Source organism: Cataglyphis hispanica, chromosome 18 (genome assembly GCF_021464435.1).
Source record: "Cataglyphis hispanica isolate Lineage 1 chromosome 18, ULB_Chis1_1.0, whole genome shotgun sequence".
Classification (NCBI taxonomy): Eukaryota; Metazoa; Arthropoda; class Insecta; order Hymenoptera; family Formicidae; genus Cataglyphis; species Cataglyphis hispanica.
The window spans coordinates 3,163,278-3,183,072 of record NC_065971.1 but is presented as its reverse complement, the minus strand read 5'-3'; positions in this window follow the sequence as shown (position 1 = coordinate 3,183,072).

Sequence of the window (19,795 nt, the reverse complement as noted above, 5' to 3'; positions counted from 1 at the left end):
AGGTGCAAGCGAGAGAGGAAACAATGGCAGACGAGTGGGTGCTGGGTGTTGACGCGGGGGCGGCGCGGAATGGTACCGACACTAACTCGTCCACCTGCACCCCAGGTAATCGTGGCAACCTGTAAGGTCGTTCGTATCACGCTTACGACTCACCTCCGTATCTTCGCCGCAATATCAACCGCGCTATCCAAGATATACTGCGAACTTCCTATCTTGTGTGTTTCTGTTCATTAACGTTTTCTTTAAATGCTAAGATTGCTTTGATATTTTCCTAAAGATATTGCAGAAGTAATTTAAGAAAATATTAAAAAGAAAATGTTTGCATAAATACAAGGCAGCTTGATAAATTAATTTTTTTATAACAGAGCTTAAAAATCTCAAAACAAATAGACAAATCTTACTAATTCTCTTTGCTAACATAAAAGTTATTTGAATTTTTTTAATCCATATTTTCAATATCTGTATTTGCGATGAGATATTTGTACAACATAGTTTATCTATTTAATCTCTTTCTGTCTTTCTCTCTCTCTCTCTCTCTCTCTCTCTCTCTCTCTCTCTCTCTCTATGAAAAAAAGGACATTGCATGAAATTCTGTATAAAGAATCGATCTGAAATCATTATTAAACGAGCATAAATTTACGATCACAGAATACGTGAAATTAATGACATTATCACTATGCAATAGGACGGTGCACGGCCATCCTGCTCAACCATTTCCGCGACAACCGCTCTCGAGGTCAATGAATTTCGTAAGCACTCAGGTACATCTAGTAGAAGCGCACTTAACTATGCCAGACTGCTGGCTACGCTTAGCAATATATATAAGAGGTCGGACTAGGTCTGACTATGCGAGGCACGCGAAGGGGCTGCTTGTAAATTCTCTCCGAAATGAGAGTGTCACCACGCTCACCCGCCACCCCTTTCCATCGTTCTCTCTCCTTCCATTCCTAACTCTCCTTGTCTCCTCTATATGCAAGCACCGCGCGCTTCTCCTCCCTTTTCTCCGCGGCTCACCGTAGCTCGATCTTCAGATCCAGAGTCTTCTCCGTATATACCGCATGAATTCTCAATGAGTTTTCGCTTATATTTCTCTCTCTCTCTCTCTCTCTCTCTCTCTCTCTCTCTCTCTCTCTCTCTCTCTCTCTCTCTCTCTCTCTCTATAGCTTTTATTTTTTTGTCCTCTCTTGCCCTTCCATTTCACGCTCCCTTAATAAAAATGATTTCTCTCGAGCCTAAAAGGAGATTATAATCATATCGACGCTAACATAGCGTATGCAACGTACAATGCGGGTAACGTAATCGCGCTTGAAACATCCGAAGGAAATACTGCGGGCGTTCGATAAAGCCAGATCTTCGATCTTGAAACGAGTTGGAGGCTCATAGATGCGCCTCCATCGCTTGCAATTTCAACACATTCTCGCGCGACTCCGTATTCCCGTCGAGGAATCGGTCGTCCGTGAGACGTAGCAAACAAGTTCTCCAAACCTATTTCCCTAACTCTTGCTTCTTCCTTCCCTCTCTCTCTCTCTCTCTCTCTCTCTCTCTCTCTCTCTCTTACTCGCTCTTTCTTTCTCATGCTCTCGGAGGAGTCATGGATCACTGTACGGTGGCACGTGATGGTGCGCGGTATGGCGGTAACGTCCGATGGTCTCTCGGTCTCGTAAGGGATGGTGGCTTCCTATGCCCGGTATATTCTGCTTGGCGCGTCCTTCGCTCCGCTTTCAACAGCGAGCGAAGAACGACGAGAGTGCGGCGCGCTGCCACGCATAATTGTGTATCAACACGCAATGTGTGCGGCCAACTTGATAACGTGATGAATGTTGACATATTCCCTAATGCCGATACGACCCGCCGCCCCGGCCTCCCCCTTTTATCATCACGCCTCGTCGTCCCTTCGCGATGATGTACGGCGATACCAGGTCTCCTCTGCGCGTCGAGGAATGGCGAAGACGCCCGACGCTACGTTGTTTATGGCTCTACCTGAGCAGGATGCGTTCAATAACGATATATCCAGAGTTTTAATAAAATTTTAATAATTTACAATTTTTGTCAAATTTTATATATATTTATATATGCATTAAAATTATATTATGACTTTGGATTGCTTTTCTTCTCGTTTATCGTCAAAGATTAATTTGGATTAATTTAATTTTTCCTTGTGATTAAGATCTTACTTTATGTAAGATAAATTTTTGTCAATAAATTGTGAATTAACATTTCCTATTTTTTCACTACTCCCTAGATATTTTTTTTTTAAATTGTTAGCACTCTCTTTTTCTCTTCATTTTATAAATAGAAAATCTATTCAACGATTTGCTTACCCCATTCATCTGAATCGTCAGACTGATTTCGTCGCAGATTCCCACAATAAATCCTTACAAATAAGCTAAACAATTTGGCGTAATATCGGAAGAGCACGTAGCAGTATCGCCGTAGGGGTTCCGGAGCGTATACGCATACGTGATAGGTCGAGGGGTTGAATCGAAAAGTGGTGGTTCGGTTTTTCTTTTCGAGGGTGCTCGAGAGATCGGAAAAAAGCCCCGATGACGCTGCCGTGGTCTAGGGCGGATGGCGTTACCCTCGTAAACTAGAAGGGAGACAGAATCGAAACGGAACGTCGCAACCAAGACGATGTGCGAGTGTGTGTGTGTGTGTGTGTGTGTGTGTGTGTGTGTGTGTGTAGTGATGAGAGAGAGAGAGAGAGATGAGCGAATCTTAGAGGAAGTGGAAGAAAGAAAAAGAGAGAGAAAGAGAGAAAGTCGAGGAATGGGGAGAGAGACGGGGACATTTTCCCTCCGTTGGGTTTCAACGGGAGAGCCAAAACGTGGCGCGGCATGCGGGCCACGTTTCTCTTATTTATCGTTTCCCGATGCTTATGTTTTACTAGGCCGTGCTGTGCCGCGGTACACGATAACGCCGGCAAGGGGTGGAATCACTGAGGGAACCAATAACGTGATGTATTATACATAATGCATGGTCCATCCTCTTCGCCTGGTTGCTACCTGCGTGTACGTGTACGAGTCTACGTCTCGTCGAAGGCTTGAGAAAAAAAGAATAGAAAGAATGTTGAGGTCTCTCGAACGGTGAAGGATGAGAGATCCTCGATAATGGATCGTCGCGAGAAACAAATTCGATTTTGCATCAAGACGCCGCTATCTACAAAGTCAATTTGTAGTTTTGAATATTAACATGTCAGATGATCCAAAGCGATTAAATCATCACTGATGATCGAAAAGTAATATTAACGTGCGTTATATAATATGATATTCTCTACTTTTAAGCAAGTCTGACCTAAAATCTAGTTTTATCAACATTAGGCAAAAAACTATAACCATGTCTCTTTATCTTTTTCTTCAACAAGTCCTAGTTCATCGGCAGAAAATCGCTTATAAATCTTTTATTTAATCAACGAAGAAAAGATTCACTTCGTCATTTACGCGAATTCGTAATGTAGCGTGAGACGAATTGTTCTGCAAGAGGCAGAGCGAGCTTCCCTTGTTTGGAAAATTAATTTTATATCGAATATCGAAACCGGAAAACTCTGTTTATCCGTCCACTTTGTGCCAGATTTATTTTGCGCATTAACTGTAAATAACTAATTATTTAGTTTACGACCTTGTTTCGCTTCAATAACGATATTATTAACTCGTGTCCTATTTAATTAATCGCGAGAAACTTTTCAATTTTACCTTAAAGCTCTTAATTTTTTTTTTTTTTTAATTTTTAATTTTACTTACAAATAAATATCTTAAAAGTTACTTTATAACATGCAACTGTAATTTTTCCTTGGTTGAATCCAAAATAATATCGATAACCATCGGCGAATCGAAAGTTGCTTACTGTGTCCATGAAAACAGGCAGAGTCGCAACGGAAACTACGTTGTGGCGGGGTAAGCATGCGAAATGGCTTTGCATTCGAAATACTTTAATATAGGAGGGCACATAACTCAAACCGTTCTCTAAATCATGGTTGCTTCGAGGCGGTGGATGTTTCAATTTCCTTGAGGCGCAATGTGATGGTCCGCATACGGGTTCGCAAGGGAGAGAAAAAGAAAGAGAGAGAAAGAGAAAGATAAAAAAAAAAGACGAGACACAGATAGGAGGAAAAGAGTCGCGGAGGCGAGGGAAATGCAAGGTTAATTTCGATACGTTCGTTCGGAGGACGACAGTGTGACATGAAAAGGAAAATACTGAGAACTGTGTGTCGCTGCCCTTTCAATTTCGGTTCGGAAAACGACGCCACGTTCAAATCTAATATTTAAAAAGCGACGGGGATCAGGGAAAATTGTTCGTGTGAGTAATAAAAGTCAACGAAAAACGAGCATGCGCGTCGTTTCGAGCCGGATATAGCTTGATATCGGTGACTGTATCAATAATTGATATCGGTAATCGACCAGTTGACGTATCACCAGCGTGGAGCAGCGCTGTCTAGATACAGGCGCGGCGAATACATTTCATATTTAGATAAAAAATATGAACGAGTGGTAATTTAAGAGGTCGTTGAGGAAGGAGGCGACTCAACGCGGGGTGCGACATTGATTATAAAATCGAAGTGTTAATGGAAAATAGGGTAGAAGATTCTCAGTCAAATCAGCCGATCGCGGTCATTCACGTTAAGAAAAACACTTGTGTGTTAATTTTTGTGCATTTTTAACAAATAAATTCTTTCACAATTATAACAAAAGATATTATACTTAATTATATTTAAATAAATATCTTTTAGTCGGAAAAAAAGTTCAAAAAAATAATCGGACGATATTTCCGATTGCTTACCTCGAAGCGCGCTTTAAATAAGCAATTCTCGTTAATTAATCACTTTGTTAACGAACCAGCAATTACCACGCTCGCCTAATTGAAGCTTACATTTGCGTTTATGGAACATATCGCATCGCAAACGCGGAGGCGCTGTCGTTACCGGTGAGGTAGACAAGTTTCATTTGCGTTATTTATTCGGAGCGAGGCGGCGCACGAGAGCTCGGTCGGTGCGTAATTATAGTGGGCGATGGGACGGAAGGGACCGGGGGGAGGGGGGGGGATGAGGATGGTGATGGGGAGGAAGGGGGGTGGTAGTCGAAAGGGCGAGGCCGGCAGAAACAGAAACAAAAAGAGTTCACCGACAGAAAGACGGGGAAGAGTCCGGCCTTCCATTAGCGCACCCTTGATTACTTTTTCTCATCTCGGCATCTAAATAAATAAAATATCGAGACCTCGCTTTTCCGTCGTAGCGGCGTCGCGACGCTTAGATAAGACATAATGGCAAACGAAAGAAAGTGACTTTATTTAATTATAAGAAGTCTCTTTAGCTAGTTGTAGAAAAGCATGATATTCTCGCTTATTAATGTTAAAATGCTCGGTTTTCGTCAAGATTGTTCATTACAAGCAAAATATTTCTTTTTTGTTTCGTAAATCAAACATTATTATTATAATTTTGTCTCTTCATGTACTTAATTATACACATGCGATAATGCATTTTTCTTATTCTAAAAAATGCATTAGATAGCAACTCGTATTACTTTCGCAATTTGGTAGCCATATCACGAACGCTCGTCAAAGCGAGCTCTTACATTCTCAAAGATCGGAAGCGATACATTACAATCGATCGGCGTAATAAATACGTCGTAATCGCTCCTGAAATGCGTGCGAAAATTTACGGTACCGAAATAGGTTTCGTGCAGGGGACGCGATCGAAAGTGGCATTATAAGTCGCGCGGTTAATTAGGTCGAAATTGGCCGAGCGGCCGCCGCCGTTGCGCAATTTTTCGCCGCCATTTTTCGCACGTAACCGATGAATCATCAGAGGTTGCCGGTGACCATCGCGGTAATAACCGGCCGCGATTTCGCGTTGATCGGTATGCAAAGTGGCGCGAGCCCTCGGCCCCGTAAATCATAGCCGCGGCTACGCGATTCAGCATTCTTTCCCATTGCCCATTCGCCACACCGCCTACGCCATCACCTCGCCCTGCCGGCAACCCCCATTATCACGCCTGGCAAAAATAAGGCGGCGAGAGCCCTACCCTCCGCCCGGTTTTAACGAGGCCCTGGCGATCAGTGTAGACTCTTAAACACCCCGATTAGCTGGCTGTCACGAGCAGCCCACCCTCGGCCCCACCTCATTCTTTTCTTTAATTCGTTTTTTTTTATCGAGCCAGAGGTAATTAGGGTGGCATCCCTGCAGTCAGCGCCTCCCTCGCCATCTCCTCTTCTCCCCTTCCCCTCTCTACCCCCTCAAAATTCCCCTGCCCCTTCTCGCAACCCTAGCACGTCCCCGCCAGCCGACCCCGCGGCGGGTTCCGCGTTTTAATGAGATTTAGGACGTTGTTGCTAGCTAAATTTTCATAAGGTCCTGCGGGATTGCCGCGACTCTTTCTTTTCTCCAATCCTCTGACCGGCTCCGCTTCTTTCATAGTCTTTGTTACTCGTTTGCATTTTCTTATTATTTCACGTGACACATTCTGTAATAATTCTAATATATTCCAGACAATGTTCTATAGTCCTATCACAAAAGATAAATGCACCAAAAAAAAAAAAAATAATCCTCTTATATGTAAATAGTTCTCATTAATATGAAAATATACATTTCACGCGCAACAATATTGAACATTACTGCAGTTTCCTAAGCTTGGCCAAATAATTAGCTCACAGCGAAGAATCTTTGTTCAGCGACGCCCGAGATCTTAACATCTAAGCGTCCCACGCGCGGTCGAGACGGCGGTTGAGGAGAGGTCCTAATGCACGGAAAGAGCTTTCCGCCGTAGCGCGGCTGCGGAGAGCCGAGCTGTGTAACCGAAATGGATGAAGGAGAGGCGAAAGGCAGATTAGGTGCGGCGTTAGCGTTAGCAAGAAGCGCGTCCAGGGGAATTCGTCTCGCGGCTTAACAACCGGAGACTTAAGGCAACCACAACGACTACGAGAGTCTCTCTCATTCGCACATACACATACGCGCCGGAGAACTACGTGGCCGTATTGTTCACAGATATAAACCCGGTTCCTCGGTCTCTTTCGCGTCTTTGTCGAAATCTAGACTCTACTTCACTCGATCGGCGATGCGTCACGCCGGATTAAGGAACGAAGAAAAGACACAGCTTTTGCACGACTGCTTCGAGAAACGCAATATATTGTTTTTACGTCCAGAAATATTATAATAATATATCTCCGTGGCGTAAAAGTATTTGGCTGCTTGAAATGATCTTTCATTACGATAAATCGAAGAAATAAGAGATTGATATACCACATATATCACAGATAAATTAATAATATAAAAATTAATACACAATTATGCACGATTCTAATGTAAACATGCGTGTGTTTCACGCGCAGAGAATATCTATTTATTTTTAAAATAATTTTTATTTAAATTTCTCTGTTAAAAAAAAAAATTTATATATATACTTGCTAAAAAAGAGAGAGATGTGAAATCTGGCAAGAACAATCGCAAAATCTCGAAATATTTTCAATTCTCTCAGCGCCATTCCTCGCTTCTCACCGTGGCAAATCTAAATTAAGAACCCGCTCGGACACCCCAATGTGAAACAATGCTTGCTCCCGATACCCGATATCGCGCAACGAGACCAGGAATCGTCGGGTGGAACGAAAACGGGCTTCCCGAAATATCGAGATTTACCGTGTCGAATTTCACGGTGCACCGCTCGCAAAAATCGTCGGCAGCCTTTCGCGGTCCTCCACGTTTCTCTCTCGTTCTGTTCGCGCCATACAGCTTACGATGCAAAGGGGAACTGTGACGCCCGAACATTAGCATTCCGCAGCCGCGACAACGTTTTTCACGAGGACTTGACAAAAAGGAACGTAAGCTCGTCCACGAGCGATCAGCGGCGTAAAACTGGCGCGGAAATGCAAGGGATGGTCGAGGATTTGCCGAGTTTCCATGAAAATGCACGCTGATTTCTCGGCTGTGTTCTTTTTCACCGAAAAAATTTAGTAACTGGATTTATTAGTTCGTACTGTGTCGGCCGTTACAGAGTTTATGCAGACCGTATAGTTTGCAGAGGAATGAAATCCTCGTTGAAACACGTTGCTTTTTGTCAGATTATGTGAATCACGTTTGTAACGTAAAATACATATTTCTTCTAGAAATTGATACAAATTCTAATTGACAATGTATAGTATAACAAATAGATATTGCTCCGATTCAATTATTATTTCTGTAATAGAAATTATTTCTTTCTCTTTTATATTATATATTATTTACACGTATCTATTATATATTTTTGTGCTAAAAAGGATATAATAAGAAATTAAGCAAGATAAACATATATATTAAAAGATTATAATAAAAAAAATCAACTTAGAATTTAAACGTGGCTTTTGGCTCGGTTTTCAAGGACTGGCAGAGCCCAACGTGGGATTTTAACTTGTTCCTACCGGCATCATACATACCGTCGCTCTCAAGAATCGGAATCGCGTACCGCAAACAATACACGTTGTAGGCAAGCCGTGTCCATGCATAATTCAAATAGTCGCACAGCCGTCCGTGGAACCGCGGAACCGAGCGAATTTTCTCTTCCGCTCCTGCCTCCGCTCCTAGTAAATACGTAATCAGACCTCGCTATCATCCCGTCCTATTCCTCCCCCCTTCCCCCTTCCGTCTCTTCTTCCGTATCGTTCCATCTCCTTCCTTTCTCTTCTCTCTGATCCTGTCGTACAGCAACCCGTCCCGTCCCGTCCCAGCTACGTCTCATCCTCCTCCGCGCCTCCACCACGAACTCCACCGACACCATCATCGTACACACCTCAGCCGTCCCCCAGCGGCTATCCTCGTCTTCATCCTTCAGCTACCGAGCACACAGTTATTCCGATACGAGTTTACACGCCGGCGCCCATAAAACACGTATGAGATCTTCTGTACCGCATTGCGACACTTTGACGTCGCCGGCTCAAGTCACGTTTACAGACCAGGTGTGCAGTCTACTTACTTTCTCGACAATGAGACTCACAAGTCGATCATACGCTGCGTAGTCGTCTCAATAAATCGAGATCTCAAATATATTTATAAAAAATGTCGATTTATTACGCATAAGTCGTAATCTTTATTAGAAACGGTGTAATTTAGGAGTAAATTAAATTTTAAAATTTAACGCAATTTCATGATTAAAGAGTAAGACAAGAAACTTAAAGGCAAAGAGTATGCTGTCTTTTTCATTTTCACAAAGTGCATTCCAATATACGCGCATCTCGTACTTATCATTAATGCCGTTCGCCAGAGCGCCAAGTAAAAGGCTGTTCATGCCGTTCAGGCGGTTATTTGCCAATAACCCCGAAGACCGTTCACATTTTTATCTTCCGCCATACCGCAAGGAGACCACCTACCGGCACTTTAATATCTCTGCATCGAAACCGGCGAACCGGTTAAACGTCCGGACGAGAGAGAGAGAGAGAGAAAGAGAGAGAGAGAGTTATAGATCCGGTAGCCATACCGCGCGAATCTTCCCTCGAGATCGTCGATCATCTATCGATGAGGGACAGTATACAGAGAAAGTTGAGAAAATTGAGATTGCAATTAAAAAAAATTTTAAACATCATTCGAATTTTTTGAAAGCGTTTTAATTGTATGCGGACCATTATAAATCTATTATGTAAAAGGAAGAAGAAAAAAAAAGAAGGCGCTCGTAGGCTCGTTGGCTTATCATCGGGGAGGGTTAATAGCACGAGTGGCTCGCGTAATTCACGAGCACCGAGATGAAGGTGGATCCTGGAAGGCTAGGAAGGTTATCCTAGCGTGTATATATATATATATATATATATATATATATATATATGCGCCGCGAGTATCTGGACTTATGACGGAAACAATTTAGAAGCTTTGGGCGCAAAGCGGACGTGTACAGAGCCACCAGCAGCCACCGGGGGAATGTGTTCTCAGGGTGTGCGACGACGGTATCCGTTGGGACGAATACGGCGGCATGCGTGGAGGGAGTTAAGCCGCAATAAGTCGAGGGATGAGCGCGAGATGTGGCCGAATCGTACCGCGCATACTGATACCGTATCCCGCGGACGAAGAAAGAAAGAGGAGGAGGGTGCGCCGTGCGAGTAGCCCGATCTCTCCCTTTCTCCGGCTCGGCCCGGCTCTTATTGCCCGTCCGCTCGCATTTCACGCCGAGAATTTTCGAGTAACAACGCGCGATCGCGTCAGCAGCCCCGAGACCGGTGGTTCATCGTCGAAAATGAATCCCATTGTGCGATGATCTCGCGTGAAACGCGACTATAGCCGTAACGTTACGCGTTTGAATAATGAGACATACCGCGAGAAGCCAAGTTGTTTCGTTGCTGATGTGGCAAAATTAAAAAAAAAAAAAGACGCTGAGAAATACGCAAAAGCGGGAATTATTGAATTGGCATTCGATCTTAGTCAAGCGCCAGGTATAACTCAAGATATATGTTCATACGTTGTCGCGTTGTCACATGCTTCTTCGGCTGCGTTTGAAAAATAACCATCTATGAATTGCAAGAGGCTACTTCACAGACACGTTATTCCGCATCTCATTTCGAGCTGTCCATTATTTCCACAGGCAAATATTATGGGTTGAAAGAAAATTAAATTAATTGAAGAAGACAGAAGAAAATAAAATAAAAATAAGTATATTAGCGCACGCTTGATATTTTAGATAAAAAAAAATTACATTTCTAAAAATACTCGTTTCTATTAAAAATCATATGAAGTAGTCATATAATTGAATGCTATCAATTTATTAATAGCCATATTTATTATACATATATCTTATCGACATGATTATATCACTATTTTGTATGTCATCGATGAGAAGTATGTATATATAACATTAATCAAACCTTAATAAGGCATAAAACGGATATCGCAGCGAGATAATGTCTCCGTAAAGAGAGATGCATGTTATTTACATCTCGGCGCGATCTTGTGTTATCTCTATCCCATGAACAAGGAGAATATGGGCAGGAAGACGTCGACTACGTGGCTTCCCGTTGCGCAATGGCGGTGCTTTCGCATCGGACTTTTCGAGTAGTAGGTGGAAGGGCGTCACGGCGAGTGAAGACGGACGTCGCGACGCTACTATAAATCGTGGGCTTACCCGCCCGACGAAGAGCGGATCCTCTATCCTTTCGAGCGTTCCTTCTCCTTCTCGCGTCCTTCTATCTATTCTCTATTCTTCTCGCTCGTCACCGCAGGACGACTTTCTTTCCGAAAGCCACGAACAGCGACGACGAGGTTTCCTCCCGTCGTCGCGGGAGGCTAACTCTTGGTCGGCGTGCGAGACGACTTTGATTATACTACAAACGCCTGGATTTTATGGGACGTTCGTCGATCCCTCACTAATATAATGCCGGCGTTATGGCTTAAACGTGAGCAATTAAATTATCTTAGATCATCCGCGCCATATGCAGGATCGAAGGCGAAATATTTTACTTTTCCTCTCTTCGTAGACAGGGTATTGATATAGAAAACACTCAACTTTTTTGTACAATATAGTATTATTATTAGATTTGAAACTAGAGCCTTTTGATCATAACTATTCGCATGTCTGAGGAACTCCATATTTCTTTGATGTGTTTTTCATCGCGTTTATCTCTTTACTTCATGTTGAGATAATAAAAACGTTCAGAATAAAATTACATGCTCAGAATAAAATTAAATTATGTTTAAAAACTCGGCAACGCGAAATACCGTTTCAAAGCGATTCTTTATACCGCTATTACATTGTTATAACATAGCTTACGAGAGAAAATCGTAATATAGTAAAATTAATATTAATATGATATTATAAGCCGCGATATTAATATTAGGCTCATCGTAGTAGATAGTTTAATAATGTTTAATTGGATCACATACTTTCTTCTCGTATCTGAGGAAAGTGAGATGATGAGAAAAAAAAATGTAAGGAGCAACGCACTGCCGTATAAGAGGCTCGGTTTTGCCGTAGACTAATTTCCTCCGGCTATTCTCCGGACTGTGCAGAAAGTTCTGGGTGATGTACTCGTCCCTGGAGCCTTAAAACCGGCGACTGTTCACGGTCTGAATATTATTCAGAGTGGGTACGAATATACATATACCATTACGCACGTACTAACTATCCGGCGAAATGAAGTGGCTCGTACTCGCAATAAAAATGCCTCGAATTACGCGGGCACGTCTCGCCGTTCCGAAAGAAATTAAAAAGTAATTAAAACAACCGGAGCCCTCACGGCTTTCAGCTAAAACTCGAGATCCTCTTACAGCGAGGGTGCGAAGAAGAACGTCTAATGGTAGAATCAATATTTGACATAAAATAAAACATAAATCGCGGGAATTTAATCAGCTGACGTTAATATATAGATCGGAATTGAGATAAATCTGCTAATTGAAATTTTCAGCCAATAAGCTCGTCGATATCAAAGAGATTTTCTTATGCGAACGAAAGCTAAAAAAAGAAAGATTTAATAATAATTTATTTAATAAGTACTTTATAAATGCACGGTGGACAAAGTGTAGAAAAACTCCATCCAGCTTAATTCCTCCACACGTAGATACCCGCGGGAAAGCTCGCGACATAAAGAGATTTTCCCTTTCGCGTACAGTCTCTCTGACTCGCGCGTTTCTCGCACGGGAAGAGGAGGGGGAGGACGATTTAATAACGACGCGGTAAATTAAAATGATAGACGTCATCCCCCGACTGGCGGCCACTGAGAGCCCATCAATTAATGGAAGCCTCTACTTCATTTGCCTATAAATAAATAATCGTCAAGTGCCTCCGCTCTCGTACGAGAGGTGTCACTCGGCATCGAGCGGAGGTGGAGGAGTAGGATGAGAAGAGCCAGCAGGAGGATGGCTTTCAAATATTAACGCCGTCTCGTGGACGTCACATACGTTTTACCCTTCCTCCCCCGTTCTATATGCGGGCGGATGCTGCGTGCGGGCTCCGCTACGTACGGCTCCGCCATCGAGGTCTCTTCCACGTCGTGCTGTTTTCCTCGTCTATCACTGTTCGCAGTGACGTCTCGCAGGATGCACACGTAAAATGTGACTTGAAACCTAGTGACTCTCTATCCTAGCAATATAAAAGAAAGGGGAAAGAAATTCTCTCTATAAATGCCCTCGAAAATAATTTGTATTTATTTTATCGTATTTTTTATTTGAATTGTTCTATAAAATAAGAAAAAAAATATGCAATTATTTTGTATATGCATAAAAAGAAATAAAAAAGAAAATAACATTTTTTGCAACAAGAAATTATATTACAGATGATTGTTTCGATTCTGCATTATCTAAAATATTCGAAAAAATATTGTAGATTTAGTTGGGAGCGATGCAGATGCAGAAATCATATCGCAATCGCGAGACCATGACAATCAAAAGTAATTCGATAGATACGACGACACCGGGAACGCAGCAAAGGGGGAGAGGCAGGGAGTGAGAAAGGGGGGCGGGTGGATGGTGGATGGCGAGAGCCATCCAATGACATGCCGGAAATATTTGGCAGCTGATGGCGAGTAGTTGAGGGGAGAGAGGTAGAGTCGGTACCTCCGGCTGGTAATTAAAAATGTCTCTCGACCCCTTCCGCCCGATCTCCCTCCCCCTCCCCCACCTCCCCATTTCATTGCCACATTCGCCGTCCCTTCGACGTCCCTCGTGCGTCGCGATGTCGCCACGAGGCTGTCTAACAGGAATGCATTGCCAGGGACTAATGAAAAACCTCATCGGCGTGTGTGACGCTAATGAGAAAGACTGCCAGCGAGCTCGACACAGTGGCGATTGAAATTCGCGAAGAAACGCCGGCGCGGATGTATATCGGTTGGTAGACGGGCTGGTTTTCACGGCGGACAGTTTTTATGGAATGACGGGGCCATCATTGCGCTTCCATTCTCTCTCTTTTCTCTCTTTCTCTCCCTCCCTCCCTCCCTCCCTTTCTTCTCTCTTCCCCTCCTTTTTTTATTATCTTCTGACAATGACCGCGAGAGATATATCGAGTTTCATATGCGCCATTTAATAGGGAACAGTAGCCAGGAATCAGTCGTTAAAAAAAAAAAGCGCGTTACATCGTCGTCGTCGTCGACGAGTCGGAGAGTTCCTTCGCTTTTAGCCTTCGTTAATGTAGTTTATTTCATTCGTGTCGTCAATGCATTTCCTTAACAATCTCAGTGACAGTGACGGAGCGAATGTATCATGACGCGCCAAGTAATTATATTTAGCCATTATAACGGTACTCGTCAATGAGTGGTCAAAGGTCACGCTGAAATCGTGAAAATTCAGATGAAATTTATGCTTTTGATAATTGTCAATCTACTGTCGTAGATATAAAGAGATTGTATTTTTTTTGTACAGTTTTACCTAAAAGAAGTAAACGAAACGATATGTGAGTACTCGTCTCCATGAACTTTTCGCTTGATAATTAAAAGTCTCATTTATATACAGAGGTAAGAGTTTAAAGCAAAAATCGAAGAATAGAACGTTCCGTCAATGTTAAGCTCTCGGAATGGGCATCGGGTTCCGGAACATAAATTCCAACAGAGCCGTGTTAGAGAGGCGGGGGCGGGTGAGAAGGGCCCTAGAGCGCACGTCGAGGGTTAATGCGACAAGAACCCGCAGCTTCCCGATACGCAGCGAAGCGACGCGCGCTTGCAAGTAACTTGTAACCGGCCATCGGGGCTACGTACGTCAGCGTGAATGATGCGGAGGCGGTAGTGACGTCATTAGCAATTCCGATCTCGTCGGGCGGAAATTATGTCCAGTGCGCCGCGAGTCGCTCTCAATATCCTTCTCCCCCGCCGGCACCGTCCTACCGTGTCAGCACGAGCGTGCACGCACATATACGCACATATACGCACATACCAAGGCACCGAGCGCGCGACCACGTACACACACGTGCCACGTGAGATTCCTTCGCTTCCGGTTTCCGGTACGGGAACGGTACTTTGCCGTGATTGGCTCGGCCGCGCGAGCGAACTCGTGGCGAAGCAAGGCAATGCCGGGCCGATATATCGATGCCCCGATATAGAATCGACTGTCATTCCGCGTTCTGTGCCTGCGAAATATCCCGAGACAGTATACCGCGATAATTAGATAGAGAGAGAGAGATGCCGTACCAATCGCAAACAATTTCTTCACTCGACGAACGAAGCTGTGGAAAAATCTTTTCGCGCACCGATTATTGTTTGTTACAAACATGTTTCATGGAGAGTGCCAGACGCTTTATGCGTTTCATCGCTTTATAAAATCCAAATTATCCGTTATTATAAAATAACAAAGGATTTAATTAAATTAGATTTATAATGGGGTATTAATTAAATTTACCTTTTAACTGTTTCAAACAGAAATACTCATTAAAACATTTGCAAATATCATTAGCAAAATTTCGCAAATATGTATATTATTTCTGCATAGGCAAGAGATTTACCGCGTATAATTCTGTTTTATTTCGCGCAAAATATCCGTGAAGTGATACATTAACGCGCTTTCCGCGAACACAAGAGAGACGCGGTTTATACATCAACTTCCATCGATATATATATATACGAAAGGCAGAACTGTCTCGATTCCTTCTAGGTATCGCGAATTTACGTTCCCGCGGGAGAGACTCAAGAGATTCCGCCTCCTCTCCTCACCGCATCCTACGCACGCCTACGATTTTAGAGTCGCGAGATATATATATATATATATATATATATATATATATATATATATATTATATTCGGCATTCAGTTTTTCGCCTAGAAATAACCTTCCTCCCCGGGGTCCAATGCGATAACTCATTTCTCCTCGCCTGAAGTTCTCCGCCGGCAATGTGTATCGCCGCGCAATGAATCAAGCGGAGGAGTAATGGCGCAATGAAAATATCGCGAGAGCGAGCGCGCAAGCCTTCCACGAGGAGGACTTTCAGATTTGCGCGCATTATTTCCCACGATATGTTCTTATTAACGACCAGTATTCACGTGCACTCAATTAACAAACCGTCGACCACTTCGACCGCAAGACATTTTCTTACGGCGACAGTTACGCCAGTTTATATACACAGGTCGCGTGTGTAAACAAAAAGCGAGAAGTAGGTCGAACGTTAAAAAGGTGTTTCGACGCGGTGATCTACGGACGGATAAAAATTCCAAGTTTTAATGAACCATTCTTTCCCTCCATTTTCTCTCTCTCTCTCTCTCTGTCTCTCTTTTCGTCCGTTTCGTCCGTGTAGGTTCACACAAATTCGTTTTCGCATCTTGCACGGTCAGGTTTATTTCCGGTAGTGACGTAAGAAGGAGAAACGGACAAGAGAGAACAGCAAAGGTAGGGACGGGGAACGGGATGTCGAGCTCGCACAGGCCTCGATGCTAATTTTCACGCGGCTCGAGCATTAATTCTAATTAAATATGTGCGCGCGAGGGGCCGCGGTGAGATAAGCGGGACGAAAGGCAATTTGTACGGGGACGCCGGTCGGTTTCCAAGATAAAAATAAAAGACGTTGAGAAAGAGAAGAAGAGAAAAAGTTTCGAGAGAGGAATATCCCCGGCCTCTCTCGGCCTCACCCTCGTCTCTCGCTCCAGGCCCGATATCCAAGTGAGATGTTTAATCATTCGGTAGATTGAATCCGCGGGTCTCCACTCGACGGTGAATATCTTAGCGTGCGATGTCTCTCAAATTGAACGCCATCCCTCCCGATCTCTCTTTTCGCGCCCAGCGACGATAACAAATCGGCCGCTGTTCCTTCGTATTTATTTATGCGAATACCGTCGCGATATTGCCAAACCGCGAAATGCACTTTAAAATATTCCCAACGGGTGGCTCCGTCTCGTCCATCAATTTTCTATCGGCGACGACATTGAATCTCGTCGACGATTCAGGTAGATATACGTCTGTGCTCCTCCGTCGCACAAATAAACCGGGTACATTACCCGGTGCATTAATTGAGCACCTGCAATTCGGAGAGATCGATATTCGTATACAGGTAAAGTATCAGTGTATATTAATATTAATCACTCGCTGTCGAAAGACCGGAGAGAATTTCGTTTTCCCGAACGATGCACACATCGAATGCCGCGGCTGTTTACCGGGCACAAGAACTGAAAATATATATCGGTGGGCGTGGAGTGTGGCAGCAGTTGGTTCACGGTCGGTAGGTCGGGAGAGCATTGAGTTACAACTTAGCTTATACAGCCACCGAAGCCGCGCGCCGTCGCCGCAACGAACGGCGGTAACAGCCGCCGCCGTCGTTACGCTGCAAGATTCTATCCGCAGATTGCTGACTGGCCCGCTCTTGCTAGCTGTTGTGTGTGTGTGTGTGTGTGGGTGTGTGTTTGTATATTTATATGTATATGTATGTGTGTGTGTGTGTACTTCCACTTTTCGTGCTTCTTCTTTTTCGTTCGTTCGGCGATTTCAGAAAAATCGCGGCCGAAACTAAACGATCAGCTGTTCTGCGCGAGCGAGCCCGACGCTATTTCTTCTCCCGCTTATTTACGATGTAATTGTATAGAACGCGCCAAGAGTTTAAGCCGGTCTCGCCGTGGCCTGCATTACGATAACAATTCCGAGTAAATAATGCGTGTATTTTCTCATGATAACATGATGATATTACGATATTCGATATTTTTTAAATGTCATGTAAATACCCGGACAATCTGTAAATTTTTACATTCCATGCCGCGATTAATATCCTTTTCTGTATTTCTTCTTCTTCTTTGACAAATTTGTTGAAAAAAAAAAGGTAAAAGTACAATAGATAACAATTAACCCCTTAACCTACAATTACGGGCATAGCCCGTGTACAATGATCGAGCGAAACGTAAATATTACGGGCATAACCCGTAGTACGATGATCGGGTCTTGTTTACGTTTTTGGCCAACCAAAATTCTCGAACGTAAATCGTAGGTTAAGGGGTTAAACATTTAAAGATAGAACACTTTCGATGGATTATTTTAATTTGAATCAGAAGATGTTCTCTTTAATAAATGACAAAATATTATTTTCCTTAATTATTATCGAATACTTTAGTAATTAAGTAAAATTTAATATACTTAATTTATGCTTAATTAATTAGTAAAATATGTTTTGTTTGATACCGAAGAATCAATGATAAAAATTGAAACTAGTTTTCGTTAACATAAATCTTACCGCAATTATGCAGCTACAATAAAAAAATATTCTTAGCCCTGCTTCGTGATATGCATCGAATGGAAAATTAACAAATTTCTCATCTCGACGAGACAGTGATTTTCTAAATATCAATCATATTGCAATTCACGTTTTACAAGCCTCAGGCGAGAAAGTATAGATTGACCCGAGCGAGGAGTTAATTTAGCGAGCTGTCGCGAATCACGGCGTTTCCCTTACCTTTTACGTTTTATTTTTCTGCTACGTCGAACCGGCTGCGTTTCCCGCGATAAGATCTCGGAACTCTTTCTCCGGAGAGATCGAGTTGCAGGAGATGGTGGAATACCGAATGTACCGACAACGCGCAAATCCCGTCTGCGTCCTGTCGTGTTGCAGCACGCAACGACGACGGCCAAAACCGTCGCGATTTTCAATCAAGGTTTCTAAGCGATTTTCCTCGAAATAATAATACTGCGCTTTTTTAATTTATATCTAATGTATAGTAATTTTAAAAAATATACGACACGGAATGATTATCAGAATGATACATCTGACAGGAGATTCTGTAAAGATTGCGTAACATAAATAACGTGCTGGTAGAAAAATTCAACGAATAAAAAGAAAAAAATATTCGTGCAGATACTATATCCTTTCTATATTTCTGTATTTATAGCAGCGTGTATCATATCGTTTTACGCAAATGTAGCATATGTCCTCGTACATGCGTGCTCTCGCATCGCCGATTATCATTTAAATGTATTCACGCTTAGTTGGCCGCAAGGCGTGCCGGTGACTTCAGTACTTCGAAGGAGGAGCAAGGACCATTGCGGAGAGGAGTCCCTCTTCTTGGCCTCTCTCGTCGGAGAGAGAATATCGTCCCTTCTCGCTCCTACCACGCACGCTGTCTCCGTTTCTTTCTCATTCGGTCGGCATCGTTACGCTGACTTATGAAGACCGTGGAATACGATTCTTATGCGGCCCTTACTGCCTCTTATTTCGCCTCTTTGCCTCGCGAGCGATCTTCGCCGCTCGTTTCTACGACACGTGCGTTTATTTGGCGATATCACATACGCGGTGTAGTAATATCGTGGATTTCTTAGACACGAAATACACGTCGCGAATGTTTGATGAAAATTCAGACTCAAAGAATACGTTAATGCGATATTTTCTTTTTCTTTCTATTTCATTATTATTCTATATATTTTTTCAGTCTAGTATTGATTCATTATTTTAATTTATATATAAATATCTTTTAGTAAATATATCAAATCTTATTTGTTATAATATAATATTTTACATGCTGGTATCTTTCAAAGATCTACATCGTTAATCAAAAACATTTATGAAAATTTCTTCAAAATATTTCGATTATCCCACGGTAAGTATATGGTGTCGCGACAAATTATTAGAGAGCGGGATCGCACGGAACAATCCCGGAATCCTGTGCGATTTATTACGCGTTAAGTAGCCTCGAATTCGGTGACCCGTTTGCGCGGCCAAGCGAACAGCGCGATGCCGGGCGTAAGATTTACGGCGATTAAATTCAGGTATGCCAGGTCGGTTTCCTGATCGCGCGTTGACGGCGCCTTCGGCCGCCCTCACCGAGGCCTGGGAAAATCCGTGCCAACTTCAATATTTGACCGTCCGGAATCTCCTTATCGCGGAAACCGCGGCCGGGAGCCGCGCCATGTCGCTCTTCTCTCGCTGTCTACCGAGATTTACAATGAGTTTCCGGTGCAACCTGGAAGGAAGTT